The 14,245-nt window shown below is 44.9% G+C and overlaps 1 pseudogene; it reads left to right on the top strand.

Annotated features, from left to right (window-relative positions):
- LOC148529130 (transmembrane protein 209-like) overlaps nucleotides 1-14,245 on the top strand; it is a 438,870-nt pseudogene that overhangs the window by 213,490 nt on the left and 211,135 nt on the right.

Raw genomic sequence — 14,245 nt, 5'->3', positions numbered from 1 at the left:
GCTGGAGGGATGTACATGTTATTCATCTGTGTAGCATGCCAAAAGGATTAGAACAGTGGGTCATAATCTGTGGGAGTGTTATAGTGACATTGGGAATACCGTACTGGATAACAGGTCTCCAGAGTCTAATATATGAACCACATATAACTAAAGTGTGAGGGGTGTACTTGTGTGGTGACATTACAGTAAACCAGATCATTTATAAGTCCTGATCTAATAGCTGTAATAAATCAGAGGATCCCTGTGGTATATACTTGCCTCAAAGGGTATCAACATATTTGGCTACCAGGATAGATAAAGACTGGGCTGGACTAATAAATTAGCTACCAAGTAATTTGTGCAGGGATAGTTCAGTAGTAGCTTGTCCAGTTATTAGGGGGTTGCCAGCTGATAGATATTTGAAGCTGATAAGACAGGTTTTGTTGTATAGTTACCCAGTGGGAACGCAGGAATAAGTGAATGTTCTTTTGAATAAAATAAAGATTCCTCAGGGGATTCAGGAAAAACTAGGAGCGGTAACCCATAATAGGGGCTCAGGGCAGTACAGGCATGGTAAAAGAATTACCATGTGCTCCTGCGGATCTAGTCGAATCCAGGGAGGGGAAAAGTGCACATAAAGATATTCAAAAGATATTACAGAAAGCAGGGATGCCCAGTGTGGGTTCCCTGGATCCTGTAAGATGGGAAACCTTTGCAAAAGAAAACAAGGCTTGGATAGAGTGTAAGAAAGTAGGCAAGCAAGTACAGGCTTGGTTAAAGGTAGCCAAAGAAATACATAAAGAACAGGAGGTACCACAAGACACTGAGTTTATGGAAGATTGTGGTCCAAATACTGTGAGGCCTGTCCCAGTGATCCCTTTTGTAAATCAACAGGCATCACTAACAGCCCCTGATTTAAGCCCAAAATACCCAAGTTTGGCTCCATTTACCACACCAGTAAGAGATGGCAGGAAATGCCCAGGATCTGGTAAATGTGTACCTAATGCTAACACTAATTGTCCATTTTGTGGGAATCAAGTGCCCTGGCCAGGGGAACCCTGTGATCAACAAGGCTTAACCAGATCACCTCATTATCCATCACCTCCACACTTATCACCAGTTACACCACCAGCTCATCCACTGCCTTATGCAGGAGGAAATTTCAGCCCTAGGATGGTCAGGCACCTTAATGCCTTGAATGTTTAATAAAACAGACACAGGACACAGGTGTGCAAGAAGCAAGCCATAGGCAATAATGATGAACCTTGTGGCTGTGAACACTGTGGGGGTGAACAGATGTATTTTCAGAAAGGGACAGGTCCACCCCCATACCAAAACACATCTGTAGAGGCTTATCCTGTAACTACACAGGAGGTGTTTGAACCAAATCCCCAGAATGCAGCAGTTATGATAAGAGTAAGAACCCAAATTCAGTATAGACCCTAGACAGACCAGAGATAATAGGAAAGTATCTCCAGAAGAAGCAAAAAGGAAAGGGTTATGTTTCTTCTGTCATAAAGCAGGGCACATGAAAAGGGATTGTCAGAAATATAAGGAATGGGCAGAGAAAAGGGAGCAATTTGGAGTAAGGGTTCAAACAGCACATAGCCAATAGGAAATAGGCTGTCCAGTGTCAGGTCCCCCACAATCCATTATTAATACCTCAGATCCCAAGGGAATAATACAATTGACACTACCTGGGGGGGAAACAAATTGACTGTATAATAGACACTGGCGCAAGCCGTACCATTTTAAGGGCAGAAGATGTTCCCAAGAAATATGTAACAAATCAGACAATTCCTGGAACAGGACTAACAGGACATACCGTATACTTACATGTTAGTAAAGCCCATAAAAGTTGCAGTGGGGTCAGAAGAGAAAAAAAAAATTAAAGTCCCTGTAGAATTCCTGACCTCCACATCCTGTCCAGTTAATTTGTTAGGAGCAGATATCCTTAATAAATTACAAGCTACCATTGAGTACAGGGATGGTAATGAAAGGAAGTACAGGGCAGGATCTTCAATGTCAGCTAGCAGCAGCAATATATTTGCTGCAACAACAGACACAGATATAAGTGATGATCCCTGACTGGCTTTCAGAAGTCCCTAAAAAAAATTATGGTCTAAAGGTAAAACAGATGTGGGATTACTGTACAACCTGTTACACTCACCTTAAAACCAGGTGTAGTGCCAGTAAAGATTAAATAATACCCATTGACCAGAGATCAGGGAAAGGACCTACAGCAGCAGATTGCTGCATATCAGAAAACAGGGGTTATAAGAGAATGTAGGTCCCCATGGAGCACCCCTTTATTTCTGGTAAAAAGGAAGGTGGGGGCAGATGGTAAATAGGAATAGCGGATGGTGTATGATTTAAGAGAGGTAAACAAATGGTTGGTGGTGGACGTACCTATAGTGCCTAATCCACACACCTTATTAAACCAAATGCCAGCAACAGCAACTCATTTCACAGTAATAGACTTGGCTTATTTATTTATTTATTTACTTATTTTTTTCTGTACCTCTTACTTCAGAGTGTCAGCTTTATTTAGCTTTTACAAGTATGGGCAAACAGTATTGCTGGACTAGAAAACCCTAAGGAGGGGCAAACTCTCCATCTGCATTTACAGAGGCAATGTCCATCATTCTGCAAGGGTGGGGACCACAGTTTGAGACCACCCAGTTGTTGCAGTATGTGGATGATTTGCTCCTGTGTGCAGATATAGAGGGACAGTGTCAAAGTGAAACCAAATCATTACTTATTTTTCTGTGTGAACAACATTGCAGAGTGTCAAAAGAAAAATTGCAAACAGCTCAAGCACAAGTTACCTTTTTAGGACATTTGTATTTTTCAAGGTACAAGACATTTGACACAAGATAGGATATCAGCTATACAGAAAGTGCCAGAGCCCACTACCACCAGGCAACTCACAGCATTTCTAGTTCTAATAGAGTATTGATGGAATGGATTGTCAACGCATCCCTCATAATGCAGCCCCTCTATGATGCGTTAACAGATACAAAAGACAAAACAGTAATATTAACATCAGAACAGAAGAAAGCTTTTATGCAGATAAAAACTGCAGTTACCCAAGCACCAGCACTAGGATTACCCAGATATGACAGGCCTTTTATGTTATTCTGTCATGAAACACAAGGACATGCTGAAGGGCTATTAGTGCAGGAACATGGTGGTAAACAACGGCCCCTGGCATATTATTAATTGCAGCTTGATAGTATAATCAAAGGAATACCCTCTTGTATAAGAGCAGTAGCAGCTGCAGCTATGCTTAAAGACAAGGCAACAGATTTAGTGCTGGACCACTCATTGATCATACAGGTTCCCCACTCAGTAACAGAAATACTTAACCAGGCCAGAACTAATAATCTTTCTGCAGCCAGGTTAATTAAGTATGAGGTAGCCCTACTAAGCCCTACCAATGTGACCATTAAGAGGTGCATGGTGTTGAATCTTGCTACATTGCTTCCAACGCAGGATTCAAAAGAGGGGAATAGTGAGGGAGGCATACATACACCTGTTGATAACATACCAGGTAATGGCAATAAGGAACACAACAGTGAGGATGATGAGGGGGATAATGTACTGCAAATACAGTCACATAAAAATACAAATCAAAATTTTTCTGACCATGATTGTCTTGAACTTATGGAAATGAAGGAACTAGAAAATGTAACAGATATTCCCTTATCTAATCCAGACTGGGAGTTGTTTGTAGATGGCCCTAAATATTATCATGAAGGGTCCTCAAGAACAGGGTATGCAGTCACCACCTTAGATGAGGTATTGATTCAGCAACCACTCCCACCTTCCTGCTCAGCACAGGAAGCAGAGTTGAGGGCACTCACTGAGGCATGTATAATGGCTGAAAATCAGACAGCAAACATTTACACTGACTCCAGGTACGCCTGGGGTGTGGCCCATGATTTCAGGCCTATTTGAAAGAGTAGGGATTTTATGGGCTTGGCTGGTAAAACCATTAAGCATGCTGAGCTCATTAGATTGTTGTTTGCAGCTTTACAGCTTCCAAGTAGAGTAGCCATTTTAAAGGTGCAAGCACACACCAAGGAGAAAACAGCTGAGGCCAAGGGGAATGCCAAAGCAGATGCTGCGGCTAATCAAGTTGCCCTGTTAGCTATCCCAGCCCTCTATGGTATAGAAACAGACACAAAGAAAGACCACCCCTTGGACATACAGGCTTTACACCAGTTTCAAGAACAAGCCATTCAAGGCGAAAAGAGGCTGGGAGAAAGAGGGAGCCACCTGTGTTAATATGCATTGGGCTAAAGCCACCAGGTGGTGCCTCCCAAGGACCTTATATACCCTCATGACCCAGCTGGCCCACAGTCCAGTGCATAATTCAAAGGAGGCCATGGTAAACACGGTGCTCCAGCACTGGATAGCACCAGTCTTTAATGCAGCAGCTACAGCATACGTAGCATCATGCCAGGTGTGTGGAAAACACAATCCCGGACGAGCCCCCAGAAATGTTGGGGTGACGTGGCTTCCTACCCCTGGATCATGGTATGAGAAACGCTGCTCCTATTTTATTAATTTTCCTTACAGTCGGCTGGGAAGATAAGGAAACTCTACACACTTGTGATGAATTCCACTTAGCTCTCAGAGGTACATCCCCTTTTAGCACGTCTTTTATAAGTTCAGAAAACTGCTGTCACAAACATTTGCCAAAAATGGTTTGACAGAAAAGAATACATATGATTGGTTTAACAAGTACATAGGATGTGTCAATGCATCTTCAGTTTGTCTTTTTTTCAGTGTCCAGACTTAGTATCCTATTCTGGGATCATTCAGCTGCTGCTCTCCTTCAGCTGCTTGTTCAGTATACCGTAATGTGCTTCAATCTCATGATATTTGTGTAAAGGAAAATGGCTTTTTCTGATGAATCATACAGTATGTTTTAAATAAACACCATAAATTATTATAGACTCTCACAGCAGCAGAGCGGCTGCGTGCGAATGCATCTAGCGAGCGGGTCTGAATCAGGCCCTGTGTCCCTTGTGGACATAGGCGAAACTGGGGGGTGGTCTGGGGGTGCGCAGGACCACCCATTAGCCCATTTCATTTAAAAAAAAAAAAAGGCCACCGGGGGAGCTGCTGATCTTCACACAAGCAACAAAACAGATGAGCAGCAGCTAAATGCTGACGGCGACTGCAGGGAGGGGGGTGGAAGGGGATTGCAACTGTGCATAGTGCTAAAGGGGGAGGGGGTATTGGAGCTGTGCACAGTGTTGAGGGGGGAGGGGCAGATTGTTGGAGCTATGCACAGTGATGAGGGGGGATTGTTGGAGCTGTGCACAGTAAGAGGGGGGATTGGAGCTGACTGCACAGGGGGCTGGGGAGGAAGGTTGGAGCCAGGGCTGCCATCAGAAATGATGGGGCCCCAGACTGACACCCCTTCTCCCTCAGTCCCATCAACTGTATACATTGTCTGTATCCATTGCCATCAAAATGGCCTGGCCCATGTCTGGGAGAAAGGACACAGACAAAGACACACACGTACACTTAACTTACCTATTTCGCTCCTTCTGTCTCAGCCTCTATGCTCCGGATGCCGGCTCCTTACACTACCCACCTGTCGCGGCTCCTCTCTTTCATTTAGCAACGTGACGTGATGTCATGATGTCATGCTGCGCTTGCTTCAGTGTAAAAAAAAAAAAACTATTGGGGGCAAGATAGTGGGCACATCGGCTAATGCGGGAGGGAGGCGCAGCTGGGGCTGGGTGAGAAGTGACTCACAACGAGTCACTCACTCACTGTATTGTGCAGTGGGGGGGATACTGGTGGGCACTTGCATGGGTGGCTGCAGGTAGGAGCGGCCAGAACCCCCCCTCTGGACCTTTCACTGCAGGGGGGTAGTGGCAGGCAGGTGCGAGGGCAGTAGCAGATGCCGGACAGGCCCCCCGACTGTTCAGGCATGGAATTCCAGTCCCAACAGTCCCCCCTGATGGCTGCCCTGGTTGGAGATAACTGCACAGGGCTGAGGATCGAGGGGGGATTGGAGCTTACTGCACAGTGGGCTGGGGAGTATGGTTGGAGCTGACTGCACAGGGCTGTGGGGAATTGGAGCTGACTGCACAGGGGATTGGGGGAGAGGTTGGAGCTGACTGCAAAGGGCTGGGGTGGGTTGGAGTTAACACAGGGCTGGGGTGACACAGGCTGGGGAATGATGCTGACGCACACTGTGGCGGGGGAATGGGGCTGAGAGACGCACACTGGGGTCGGGGAAATGGGGCTTAGAGACACACTGGGGCAGAGAGACACACACTGGGGTTGGGGCCTGGAGACAGAGAGACATGGAGGCCTGGAGAACCACAGATGGGCCTGGGGATGGAGACATTGGGCGGTCTGGAGTAACACGGGATCGTGGAGAGACACAGAAGTTTGATCAGAGAAATTCAAATTTTTCCTGCACAAAAGCTTCTGTTACTACAGTATATATTATCTGGTTATGATGATGACATGGGTTATATTTCTACCTAAACAGGCATCTTCCAGACAATGTGATCTCCTACATGAATAGCGAATACCGGCTGAAGACGCAGCCCAGTGAGGCTCAAATTCCTCAGAGGTTTCCCGTTGCAGAGAAACCACCATATAGGTAAGAAAAGCTTTTCAAACTGACTGGAGTCCCAAAAACCAGCCTAGGGGTGACACCAAGGTGACAGGAGCCGGGTGCTGCACTGTAGCATTAAATGTAGCACTCGCCTCCTGACAGTCAGTGTGAGGGAGCCGGCTATGCTGCGCGCACAACATACATCCCTGCGCCTTTTGACACCATGGGGAAGGACGCCTCTGGTGTTTTTTTTCCAATATCTGACATGGTGCTAAAACTGGGACCACCCATTACCAGATCTCTAGTTTCGCCTATGCTTGTGGAGAGTGTCATGTTGGGAGATATGGTTATGGCTCTTTACTTACATTATTCCATATCTTCCATGAACTATTAGACACCATCACAACCATGCGTATATGAATAACAATCTCCAAATTTGATTCTACCATTCTAGTGAAGTATGGAATGCCAATAACAATCCCACAGACTGACAGACCGCTTGTATGGGAGACAAACTTACTTATATCTGTTTTGACTGTGGTTTGGACACTAGGGGTATATTTCCTAAAGTGAGAGCTTTTAGAAATGGAGATGTTGCCCATAGCAACCAATAGAATTCTACTTAACATTTAACTAGCACCTTCTAGAAGATAATAGCTAGAATCTGGTTGCTATGGGCAACATCTCCACTTCTAAAAACTCTAATTTTAATAAATATACCCCCTAGGGGCCTGGTTCAGAGTTGCATGTAAATCAGCTACAGATGCTGCCGCATTTATGCTCTGCAAAAATGCAGGTCTTCAACCGCATACAGAGTTGGTCGCAGGCATGCCATCACACTGCCCCTTTCCTTCAGCTTATGAAATCAGCCGTCATCTACTGTAGCTATCAGTGCACATTTGCACCAGCCCTATATCTCTGCATTGTTTACACTCATCAATGTCCACAATTACACGCCTTCAAAAAACTTGGCCTATGGGCAAACGCCCAGTTACACCCACTCAACTGCAAGTGGAGATCTGATTGAGATGTCAACGATGTGTGGCAACATGCCCACAACACTCCCATAACACTACCACAAGACGATCTTTTCCATTTGTTTCATGGTAGCTGCCAGTCGCCGGCAAGTAACTCCCATCTCACGGACAGAGATCCACCTATGCACGTATGAACCACCCACTCATGTATCCTCTGTCAAGATGCGCATGCATGGAGCAGTCTGCACTTGCATTTAGGAACACAAGGCCAGTCTGCTGATGCATCCGTTTTTGAACTTCCGTCTGACTCAGCAGTACAGCAACTTGGGCCCGTATTCAATTAGCCGCGAAAAGCCACCTGTTCCGACTTCACAGGTTGCTCTTTTCGCATGGTTTTGAATACTTACTTACTTTACTTATAAGACAGATTGAACTGTCTTATAAGTAACTGTTTGGGCATTTGTTTACTTAACAGCAGCTTTTTGAACACTGCCTGCAGTTAATGCCTGCAGAATTATGGACCTCATTCAGAGGCGGTCGAAGCGACCGCACGGTCGTACGGGAAAAGGGGCCGGATATGCAAATGATTCCCTCGCAAGTTGCGTCCCTAAGTTCGGATCGGTAGCTGGCCGACCAAGGGGAGGAAGCGGCCGGAATAAAAAAAAAATACGCCCCCTTCTCGTACGCATTGCACGTCATCTCCGGGCATATAAGGATTAATTGATACCATCGGGAACCATCGGAACTGGTCGTAGAGCTTAAGGTTGACCATACCCTCTCTTAACCTCTACAATCATGTCAGTGTAAAAACCTCCCATGTCACATGTGCCATGACGCTACTTTGTTAATTATGCACTCCCATAAAACGCCGTTCGCATAATTAGGCACGCCTGCGTTCGGATCTCCACTTCCCCGTTTTCAAGCACCTTCCCCTGTTATCACCCACAAACGCCTCAATCTGTCACTCAAACTACCGACCTGGCTGTGTTCAAGGAGAGAGAAATTTCTGATCGTAGCGGCTAGTTTGCGCACGCGCATTGCGAACTTTACGCATGCGCAGTATAGCGAACATCGTTGGCGTACGACCGTGCGGCCACTTCGACCGACTCTGAATGAGATCCTATGTCTTGGCATTTCAAGGCTACTTTTTAGTAAATAAATTCCTTGATGTTAAGAAGCTTCTGGCATTGGAGGCTGTAAAATTGGACATCATAGCTTCTGTGCAAGTCCAGATAGTGTTGAGTGGAAGTGTAGACACCTGGTTTTCTTGCTTGTCCACAGCCAGTTCCCCAGCTTGTTATTCCAACCACTGTGTAGACTTTAGAGCTTGGTTGTTTGCACATTAATGGTCCTCCACTGTCACCCTACATGGAAAATGAAATATAATAATCAATAGAAATACTTGGTAACTTTGGGCCTCGCTCAGATATGTCTGCAATGCCGATTACTTAAGCAGCCCAACTGCACATATTTCTTTGGTCCTGATTCTGAGATTTACGCTAATGCAATCGCAACTGCATTCTCTCACGGATTGCAGTTGCTAATATATGCTAATTATGACATGTAACAGCATAAACATCAGTACCATCGATGCACATCGGGCAGTCATGCAGCTTTTAAGTCAAGTCTGACCAGCCGCAAACACTGCAGCTCTCCTGACACGCAGAGAGCTCTCATGCTGTGAAGAAGATGGCAATGGCTAATTGAAATGGTGATTAAATGGTTCGACATGTTTGTATTTTTCTAACCACCCCCCTGTTACCACCCCCGAATGCTGACTACCTGTCACTCACTTTTGGAATGGTTCCTTTGTACGAGAGTAATCGCAATGCAATAGCTGCGCATGCACAGTGTGGCTTTCACGTATGCACATTTGCAAACAATCGCTCATTCTGCGAAAATACCGGCTTTGCGTAAATCAGGCCATTAGCCACAATGCACTGGTGCGAAGATTGAATTGGGATCAAATGTGACTACGGTTGTAGTGAGGGTTTATTTGCAAGTGATTGACAGACTGAGATTGCTTTGTGGGAAGTAACCCCTCCCCAGCATCCCGATTTCAGCGGGATAGTAGTGTTGCGCTGTTCCACCCGCGGGCCGAAGTGGCTCGCGGGTGGTCAAGTCGGGAGGCTGGGGTCCCCCACCGACGAAGCGCATGCACGCGGCAACCATTCACTGACAGGAGAGGGCTGGGGGAAGCCCAGCCAGTGACGGAGTGCTGGGCTTTACCCCCAGCCTGACGTTATTTGGAGGCGTGCCATGCGGTCACACCTCCAAATAACGTCACACAGTGGCGTGGCCTATGGTAATTAGGCCACGCCCCCAAATTCGAGGTTAGGGTGCTCTCTCAAGAGCCGGCACAGGGTGCTCAGAACCCTGGAGCCGGCCCTGGAAGTAACGGAGTAGCTGCAAAAGCACGGGTATGTTATGACTATTTTCAGGACATGTATCTGCCTACATCTGCGATCCCGTATGCAGAAACCTGATGACAAAATTTGTAACTAGTATTTTTATCAATTAAATGGGTAGCGCATCCTCTGAAGTACCTGTTATCCAAATTTATCTTCATCACAAACCCTAGAGCTGTAAAGTAGGGAAACCAACCTTGCCCAATATTAATTGTACATAATTATTACCTGGCAGCTGTCAATGCCTCCACGCTCATACCCTCCACATATGTTGTGTATTCCTACTGCACCATTGTACCATGTGCGGCTATTGCAGACTTTATTAGGGATCATCATAACTCGAGCCTCTTGTAGGATATCTGATGCTTTATTGGCTGCAAAAGAAAATAATCTAAGTAACTTCCTATGTTTGTAATCTAGTGGTATAAAACATTGTGATCGGAATAGTTATATTGAATAACTTTTGAATACTGTGGTTTTAACTTAACTTTATCATTAAAGGACCAATACCCCTAAAATGAAAGTTATCTGATAAAAGAGCTACTGCAATATCATCCCCATTTACCGGCATTTCCTGCATATTATGCCACCATTGCCCGGATATATAATCTGGTGGTTCAGGATGTAATTACTTGATGACATGTCCCTCAGTGGCTGCTTTCAGCCAAGAACATATGAGAAAGTGTACAATATCCTATAATGCCTCATATCTGGGCCTACTGACGGTAATGTTGGTACACAGCAAGTGCTTTCAAATAAGGGCATAAGCATATAAAACTGAAGCCAACAAAATGATAGACCACAAGATGATCCATATCTGTTCTTACAAAGGTGTTTCGGAGCCCTTGTCCATGCATGTGTTTTTTTTAATACATTTGGGAGGTAAATAATTTAAAGAAAAGAATCATTGGGTTTAAAACCCAATAATTGGAAAATATGTCCCAATATCTTAAAATATGTATTTGCAGTTTTGAGGAGTCACAAGGAATTTCTTATATTTCAGGAGCTCTATCCATGAAAACCTCAATTCTCAAGTTGAGAAACTTGCCTGGTCTTTTATATTCACATGTGTTATGGATTAATGGAACATTTCATTGCTGTATGTGAACTTTTGTTTTATTTTCAACCACTGGGAAAATATCAAAAACAAAACATCTCAAGGTGCTATGTTATTATTATATATGGCTTCAAGTGGATGTAGTGTCGATGTTTGCAGAGTTGAGCGATTTATTTTTGTACTGAGCATGTGCCAGAGTCACACTACACACACGCCAACTTGGATTACCAACAGCAATCACAGGGATGATTTGGATGCAGAGTGATTGACAGTCATTGACCATTTGTGGGAGGTAAGGGAGGGGGGTTGTGAGTCAAAGGGGTCTAGTTACTAAGCAGTGTTAGGAGACAGAGTGAAAAGTGATAAGTCTGTGATAAGGTGCCAGCCAATCAGCTCCCAACAGTAATTATTGAAACAGCCTGTGAGATGACAGTTGGGAGCTGATTGGCTGGCACCTTATCACAGACTTATCACTTTTCACTCAGTCTCCTAACACTGCTTAGTAACTAGACCCCAAAGTCATGTTGCAGCCGTTGCATGGGCGTGTCTCAATCTAGGACTGCGTCTGTGCACGCAGTTGCCGAAGCTCTGGCAGCTGACATTCTGAGCAGCTATAGGACGACCTATGTGCGACCAATGGTTCATCTTTGTACACAAGCAGTGGATTAGAGATGCAGCCGGTATGCAACTCTGTACAAATCCCTGGTGCTCTGACATTACCATAGATTTGCAGACTTGCTGCTTGTGTAATCGCAGCGTCCATCTCTAAATCAGACCCACAGCGTTAATCTTTTATCCAGACTTATTCAGACTTTTAGAATGTTTTTTTATTTAGTAAATGTTATCTACTGTATGGTGCGTGCGTGCGTGTGTTGCTATAATACTAATGTTACTGTAAGTTATTACTGTTGTGAAATGGGAAGTAAATTGTTTCAGGCCATTTGTTTTCAAATAAGGTTCCACCTGTCACTATTGCATTTTATAACATTAATTTCAGTTTGTTTTTGTTTGTTTTTAGATATAACTGTTAATGAATGAATTTAGAAACATTCAGGTATAATTGCACTGCTGTGGTACAATACAGAGCAATTAGTGTCCATAATGAGATTTTATGACTGGTGGATATTATTGCTGATGTTCTGACCAGGAAATCGCAGCATTATGCAGTCAGGAAGCCAACGGTCGTAATGCTGACCACCGGCTTCCCGACTGCCATATCCCGGCAAGGTACTAATGATAGGCGTCAAAATCCCGATGCCTATCATTAGCCCTACGCTGTGAGACCAATGTCCGGCATACTGAATGAAGCTAAGCCGGGCGGCTGCAGCAGACCGCTGCGGAGGAGGGTTAGTTTAGGGGCTCCTGGGGGGGAGGTTAGGTTTAGGCACCCCCCTGGGAGGGCTAGGTTTGGGTGCGGGGATGGGGGTTAGGTTTAGGCACCCCTGGGGGGAGGCTAGGGTTAGGCACTTGGGGGGGAGGTTAGGGCTAGGCACCCCTAAAGGAGGGTTAGGGGGAAAAGGTTACAGATTGATTAGATACTTACCATGTCGGGATCTAGTCCTGTCGAGCTTCCGGCATCGGTACTACATTCGCCGGGCTGACGTCTGGCAGGATATCATCATACCGATCCCATCGCAGAACACTATAATGAGGATCCATTGCTGTCATGCAACACTGTGGCAGGGCAACCACTACGGTGTAACAGCATCAGCATCTCCCTTTCTCTTCCATTTTCAGCATTTCCTACATTTTCAGCATGCCTGGGTAACCCATCCCAGACGCTTTATAGATGCCAGCAGCGTACAACAACCACCTTCAAGTTGGAAGTAAACCCTTCACTTTGCCACTATTTGTTCTACAAAGCTTCACATATATAATATGTGGATATGTACCGCATAGATAGCATGAATCCAGGGCCATAATTAGGGGTGTGTGACCGATGCCGCCACACAGATTACAGGGCTCTATGGCCTGGAATGGCACTCTGCAGCCAGTAACGTTGCAGCAGTGCCATCCGTAGCGTTCTTTGGATGCTTAAGGCATGCACCCTTCTATGTATACAGCTGCAGGGATCGTCTTCTAGAGGCTCATTGCACTGCTGCGCTTTTGGGTGCTGGCTGGCCCCGCCACCTATAACCAACATCATGCACAAAGGGGGTGAAGCTGGCACAGGGCACATTTAGGCCCTGTGAGACACTGTATGAACCATAGAGGAGTCTCTTTTTTTTTTTTTGAAGGAGAGGGGAATAATCATCCTTATGGACTAATTTAACGTTAAATAGAGTTCCTTAAGAGAAACAAATACAGAATAGCTTGGGTTCTTTGTGACATGGATTTTACAAGGTGCTGGAAACATTCCTTGGAGATTCTAGTCCATGTTGAGTTGTTGACATGATAGCATCATACAGTTGCTGCAGATTTGTAGGATGAACATTCATGCACATATTGTGGAGTTCATTTACAGAAAGCAAAATGTCTTTGTGTAGTACTAACTCAGCTTTGGTTCTTCAGCGCACCTCTTTCTAATTTTCTATGGAGCAAGATTGTACTGGGAGTTTGCTCAGGTCACGGGTAGTAGTAAACTTTGTGCACCAGAGCACAAAGTTTTGTGGAGCAGATCAGAACAATTGTTCCTCCATGATGTAAGATTACTAAAATTTGATAAAAGTGTGGAAAGCTTTTTAGGGATGTGTGGAAGTATAGAATTCATTTTGTATCCTAAAAGTCTTTTCAAGTATGCCACGTATGCATTGTAAGTAAATGCATAGGGCAGGAAAGAGTTAATTCCGTGTGCAGACTCAGACATATATTCACAGAAAAGCATATGTACATATATGGTAAGGTATGCGATTCCAAGTCTTTACCCAGCCTTATGGTTTTTTTCTAAATGTAATCGAAAGCAGATGTGTACTCCAGAAGCTATACATGTATGTACTTTGCCGCCGTTAAACCAGAGATTGATTTCATACTACACAAGACAGTTGTGTTCTTGAATCTCTCTCCTGTGTATACATAGCATGTGCTGCAGCAAACAAAAGCAACGAGGGTGTCTGAGCTCACTGTATTTATAGCCATAGCTTAAATACAGAACTGACAACTAAAGGTTTCACCGAGATATCCAGCAAGCTGATCACTGGATGGACAACAAGCGTGTCTGAGAGGAGAGACATCAGAATACCAATCCCGGGTGGTGAGTATTTTTGTACTCCGTTCTGATTCCTCTGCCTTTTAT

The sequence above is a fragment of the Taudactylus pleione genome, unplaced genomic scaffold, assembly GCF_031769625.1.
Source record: "Taudactylus pleione unplaced genomic scaffold, aTauple2 ptg000086l, whole genome shotgun sequence".
In the NCBI taxonomy this organism is placed as follows: domain Eukaryota; kingdom Metazoa; phylum Chordata; class Amphibia; order Anura; family Myobatrachidae; genus Taudactylus; species Taudactylus pleione.
Note: the sequence above shows the minus strand (reverse complement) of the source record. Positions and strands in the feature narration are given on the sequence as shown.